Source organism: Plectropomus leopardus, chromosome 20 (genome assembly GCF_026936395.1).
Source record: "Plectropomus leopardus strain MGB_pleo_1.0 chromosome 20, ASM2693639v1, whole genome shotgun sequence".
Classification (NCBI taxonomy): Eukaryota; Metazoa; Chordata; class Actinopteri; order Perciformes; family Serranidae; genus Plectropomus; species Plectropomus leopardus.
Genome location: NC_142195.1, coordinates 30,214,342 through 30,220,896, shown reverse-complemented (window position 1 = coordinate 30,220,896; position 6,555 = coordinate 30,214,342). Strand labels below are relative to the sequence as shown.

The 6,555-nt window shown below is 36.6% G+C and overlaps 1 protein-coding gene across 1 annotated transcript in view; it reads left to right on the top strand.

Moving 5' to 3' along the window:
* Window positions 1–1,123: 1,123 nt before the first annotated feature.
* dmtn (dematin actin binding protein) overlaps window positions 1,124–6,555 on the top strand; it is a 19,012-nt gene continuing 13,580 nt past the window's right edge. The window contains exon 1 of the mRNA XM_088071578.1: window positions 1,124–1,316. The gene's annotated coding sequence lies outside the window, so the exon portion shown is untranslated. The remainder of the gene's footprint in view (window positions 1,317–6,555) is intronic.

The window sequence follows — 6,555 nt, the reverse complement described above, 5'->3', positions numbered from 1 at the left end:
CATGCGCCGTGTCTTCCTAAACATAGAGATGAAAGAAACATTAATAAAATAAAGAGATCTGACGGAAGAAAATGAAGATGAAGAATGATTTCTTTTTCGGTCACGAACGGATTTGATTCTTTTTGCGGCAATCAGAAAACCATTTTAATCATACTATCGTCGAGCAGAGTGAACCATCTTCGTTTAGTTTTTTCTCAACTTTGACACTCCGGTGACGTCACCTAATTTAAAGGGCCAGTGTCAGAAATGATCAATGTTTTTATTTTATTATTAGTAAAATTTAGATTTTTTACGAATAAAATATATTAATATTTTATTCTAAAAAACATTAACAGTACTTCTGCTACTACTAATACTAGTAATAATAATAATAATAATGTTGTTAAAATATCAGTACTGTGCATCCATACACAATTAAACTGGAACAAATGAGAATGTTGTTGAAATGGTTGCATAAAAAAATTATATATATATATATATATATATATATATATATATATATATATATATATATATATATATATATATATCATAAAATATTACAACAATAACAATACTACTTCTACTACAAGAACCACTGGTAATAATAATAAAATATTAATATCAATACTACTACTACTACTAATAATAACAATAATTATTAGAATTATTATTATTATATTATAAAACACAATTCACAAGAATACCAGTACTACTACTACTAATGATGATAGCAATACTAAAACTATAATAATGCTGCTACTACTACTCATAGTATTATTATTATTATTATTGTTATTATTATTATTAATAATAATAATAATAACAATAATAACAACAATAATAATAATAATAATAATAATAATAATAATAATAATAATAATAATAATAATGACATCAATAATAATATTAATAATAATAATAATAATACGAAGAAGAATGATAATAACAATAACAATAATAAAAATGTCTGTGTTTGCGGCTGCAGGAGGCTGCTGGCTCATCGTGTCTCCTGCAGACAGACATGATGAAGAGTCATAATAACATAGAGCTGATTGTTCCTCCTCTTCCTCCTCACATCATCACAGCGGACCAACAGCAGCAACAGCTTCCTCCTCCTGCTCCTCCTCCTCCTGCTCCTCCTCCCGCGGGGTCACAGCAGCCCCCTGCCCGGCCTTAAAAACAGGCTGCAACCTCATCACATCATCACCCCTCCTCCTCCTCCTCCTCCTCCTCCTCCTCCCTCCAGCCTTCCTCGGCTCTCGCAGGAGCGTCACCGTCGGACTCCTCCTGGTCTCCTTCAGGCTCCTGGTTTCTGATTTCTGCGCTGTTTGGAGGTAAGAGCTTCTTCATCTTCTTCATCTTTTTCTGCATCACAGCAACGAATAAACCGGAGCAGCGGATCCGTGTTTTTTCCGCGTCAGACCCGGGACATCCAGCCGGTGTTTTTATCGGGCTGCTGCAGACGCACTTGTCCCCTCACCTCCTCCCTCCTCCTCCTCCTCCTCTTCATCATCCGCGTTATTCTGGAGGCCACATGCGCATCCTGTTTCACCGTCGAAGCCTCATTTCTGATTTTTGATTAAAAAAAAAGAAAAGGTGAATTTAAAGTGCAGATTTCTCATCTGTGAGTCTGAGAGGAGCTGGTGTTTATTACAGGCCTCAGATCAGCACAGCTCCTGTTTCTGCCATAATTACACATTTATTCCGATTATTACACATCTGTAAACACAGAGGCTCCATGCTGTCTGCATGAAGGCTGCAAGTTTTATTTCCAAACCGCTTTACTGGATTTGGGCTAAAAAATGTCACTAAATAGTGAAAAATGCTCATCGTTTCCGAGCAGGTGATTAAACGAAACCAAACGTGCACTTCATAGTCAGAAAACAGAGAAAAGCAGCAAATGTTTCATTTTAAGGCTGCAAATTCTGTACACATTTAATTTAAAAATAAATGAATACAGAGTAATAATCAACTGATTACTGTCAATAGCAGTGTTTCAGAGCCCAGTAAATGTCTCCTCACTGCCATAAAACTCAAAGAAAAGCAGCAAATTTTATTATTATTATTATTATTATTTAAGAGGCCAAAACCAGTGAAATTTTAACATTTTAACCCTTTGTAAACTGGATCAACATCACTTTTCTTGTTCTGCATTAAGTCTTTGAACTTTTATATTCTGAGCGATTTGTTTTTTTGTTTTTTTTCTTCCAAAAACATTTTTGAAAAGCAGTGAGCAACTTGGTAAGAAAAAAATGTAGATTTCTAAAGCTAGGGAAACATTTTCCAGAGAATTATATTTATGATTAGTGTCATTATATATTTAAAATTAGTTAACAGAATTATTATAAGTTTTTTCTTGATATTTTCCTTGATATTTATTTTTTTCATTTTCCTTTTTTTTGTTTGTTTGTTTGTTTGTTTGTTTTCAAATTCTTGGTAAAATTTCTTGTTTTCTTTTTCAATTTTGTTTTGTTTTTGTTTTGTGTGGTCTTACAAATATTCAGGTCATTTCCTTTGCACTTTTTTACTTTCCTGTTTTTTGTGCTTGTTGTTTTATTTGGTTTTGGTGTTTTTGCTCATTTTCGGGGAATATTCTTTTACGTTTTTTCTCATTTCTGTCTAATTTCTGGGTCATTTCTTCTTCAGGATCTACATGATTCATTCTAGATCTGAAATATCAAGTCCTCCAATTCTGATAATCAGTTAATTGTATGAGTAAATTATTGTATCTATGGATTTTAATTTTGGACTGTTGGTTTGACAAAACAGGACAAATCTGCAATAATAATTACTTCAGTCAATTTATTGAAAAGGGAAATAATTTTTAGTCTTAATGTGTTTTTGTACATTTTGTTATCATATGTCTTTCAATGCGTGTGTGTGGTTTTGGGCTAATGGGCCACACACACACACACACACACACGCACACCCTGAGCTCAGCAGCGTCGATGAGTGTGTGGCGGTTAAAAGCTCTCAGAGATAAGAAGACGACTATCGGACAGAAAGCACTCAGACTGCTGCCGCTCACATGGACGGATCAGTGCGTCCTCAGAGACCGGAGACAGTAACTGAGGACGTCCGCTCGAACACGGCACACTTTGTTTTTTTATTTCCGTCTGATAAAAATGTAAACTTTATTGTCTTCTTCTGTCGCTTCATTCACAGATTTATTTGACATAAAATAAAACACAAGGAAAGTCAGTTCTGTCAGTGCTGGAAGAGGAACTCAGATCCTTTAAGTACAAATATTACAGTTAGAAATACCACATTATAAGCAAAATGTCACTTAAGTAAAAGTACATAAGTATTATCAACAAACAGTCCAGAGGAGAACGCAAACCAAAAACAGACCTTTACGTGACATTTGCATGTTTTTAATGCATCATATCAGCGTGTTTACAGTGACGTCGCTGACGGCTGCTGCTCAAAACCAACAAACAACAAAAGCAGCTTTTTTGTTTGTTTTTTTAAACCGAGACATCGCTGCTTTCCCGCCGGCCCCCAAAAGTGAGGACCATAAAACTTCAATTATTTGCTAAAATCACTGAAGTCAACGAGCTTAAATTTGGGTCAGGCTTATAATTTTCTTTCACACAAAACCCGTTGAAACCTGGGCAAAATGGCCTTTTTTCTTCAAAAACATGGGAAGAAGGTAATGAGCAACAAAAGAAGAAATGACCCAGAGGGTTTCCAGAAATCTGTGAAAAGTACAAAAATATTAACTGAAAATTTGCCAAAAACATAAAAAAAAGAAATAAAGAAAAAAAAAACCAAGAAAGTAGAAATAAAAAATACAAATCTATAATACCTAAAAAAAAAAATAAAGGTTAAAAATTATAATAATTCTTTAAAATAATTTTAAATATATAATTATGAATATGGTTCACTGGACATTTTTCCTTCACTTTTTAAAAAATAGTCATACTAAAAATAGTTTATATTCATATTTGTGAGGATGTTTTTTTATTTTCTAGGATTTTAAGTTGTTTCTTGGATTTAAGGACGTTTTTGGATTTCAGGATGTTCTAAAATTTTCAAATGTTTCTAGGATTTTAGGACATTTACAGGATTTTTTGGGAGGACCTCTGCTGCGGGTTTCGGGGGATCCTCCACTCTCACTTTTTTTTGTTGGTTTGAATTTTTGTTTTCATGTTTACCAGCCAGCAAACGGTCACACAAACGAGCCAATTAAAAGTGATTTTACCGTAGATTTTAAAACACGTGAATCAAACAAACCTGTGAAAAAAGTTTTATCATAAAAACTAAACTAAGAAATCTGAAATCGTATTTCCACAGAGAGAGATGTCGGTCTGAGTGACGTCGTGCGTTAACAACACTGTTTTACGTTGGATATTTTGGGGGATTATTCTGGACGTTTTTGTTGGGATGACATCGTGTCTGTTCTGCATGTCAGTCAGCACAGATCGAGTTCAGCCGAGGACAGTCAGCAGAAACATCAGCTCTCACTGATCTGGTGTCAGGTTTTGGGTTTTTTTTGGGACGTTTGGGTCTGGAGGCTGAGGGAGGAGGTGAACTCCCGCCTGTGTTTGGTTGGTTCTCTGGAGGGAGGAGTGTAACCACAGCAGCAACTGTCGAGGACTGGCTGGGCGTCGGCCCGGCTGGGCGAGCTGATAAACAGCCGGCGAGGAGAGGGGAGGGGAGGAAGAGGAAGACGAAGGGTGGGATGGAGATGGAGGAGGAAGAGGGAGGAGGATGAAAGAGGAGACGCAACAAGAGGAGGGGGGTTACAGGAAGTCGGGTGAGGATATCCTCCCCCGCAGAGATGCTGTTTAGGTACAAGTGTCTTTACTGTGAGCAGCTACAGCCTCCTCTTCCTCCTCCTCCTCCTGCTGCTCCTCCTCATCCCTCCGTCCCCTGAGGAGGCTCTGATAACAGCCAGGCCTGAATGTGACTCACAGTGTTGTTTTACCCTCGGTCTCTGTGTCCCGTCAGTGCAGACTAACTAAAGGTTTGAAACAGGATCATTCGCTCAAAAAGCAGCGAGAAAAAAAGGAGGAAAGACGATCTTTTAGCTCTCCGAGCGACCCGACTGTGATTTTATTCACAGAGAATTAACATAATTTGTCTGTTTCTGGAGTTAATGTATCTAGATGTGACATGATTGATGAATTTTTCCACTTTATAATTGCATTTTGCTTAAAAACACACAACTTTTTACTTTTTATCCCGTAATCACATCTTTTTTGCACACAGTAGCTGCTGCAGTTTGCACACATGCATGCACTTTAAATCAACTGTGATGTATTCTAGTCTTACAAAAATGCAGATAAATTGTATGTATGATATTTAATGAAGCCCCACAACCAGCATCGTCTTACTGCATGCAAAGTTACGTACTTAATGTAAAGTTATACAGGTTTGGTTTAGTAAAAGAATCAAGGTTGGGCGTCGTCAGATTGCAGAATAAATGTAAAACTGAATGGTTTAGGTTTCGTAAGGTCATATAGGGTCGTTTTAAGAAAGTAAAGTTATATAGATGAGGCTCAATAAAGCTAGGTGGTTCATGTTTACAAAAGTAATGTTACGTATATTAGGTTTAGGAAAGTAAAGTTACGCAATATAGGTATAGTTACGTAGGTTAGGTTGAGCAAGGTTATGTAATTTATGTTTAGGAAGATAAATTCACATAGTTTAGGTTTAGGAAAGTAAAGTTACATAGTTTCGATTTGGCTACGAAGGTTAGGCTGAGCAAAGTTTTGTAATTTATGTTGGGAGGACGAAGTTACGCAGTTTAGGTTTAGACAAGAAAAGTTACGTAGCATATGTTTGGAATGTAAAGCGACCTATTTTAGGTTTAGAAAAGTAAAGTTATGTAGCCTGGTTTAGATTTAGGAAAGAGAAGTTAGAAAGAAAAGGTTTAGTGAAGTTGTATGGTTGAGGTTTAGGAAAGTAAAGTTAATTTAGGTATGGTTACGCAGTTTAGGTTGAGCAAAGAAAGTTCCACAATTTATGCGGAAGATCAATTGACATAGTTTAGGTTTCGGAAAGAAAAGTGACGTAATTTACAAAAGGGAAGTTACGTAGTTTAAGTTTGGAGGGAATCCGTCTCCAGAGAGAAAGACATGTTTGTTTGACCCCTCCTCCTCCCAAACCTCCATCCTTTACTCTCGCTCTTTAGAGTCACATGATCGCAGCCTTTCCAGATTATGTGGGTTTAGAGCTGGGCAATAAAACGATAACAATATAAATCGCAAAATAACTTTTCCTCAACTGAAATACGAGACGTAGTCTGTAGAATGTCGATAGAACAACACCAACAGCCAATGATAATAAGAATAGCGCTGCAGAGAACCAAATGCAGTGAAGGACTTTGACTGTCGAACAGCTGAGTGTTTGACAGCCACAGCATTTCATCATGGCAGATCAAACAGCTGCGCGGGCATGTGCGTCAGCCGCTCCATGGTACACCATGGTCACATAAAAGTGTGTCAGTGAGCTATGAGGGCAAAAAACAAACCATAATCAAAGTAAAATATTCAGTTAATGGTGATACTGATTTTAGGTTTGAGGCTCGGACCTTTGCTGGGAGGACATTTTAGTACCTGGACCTCT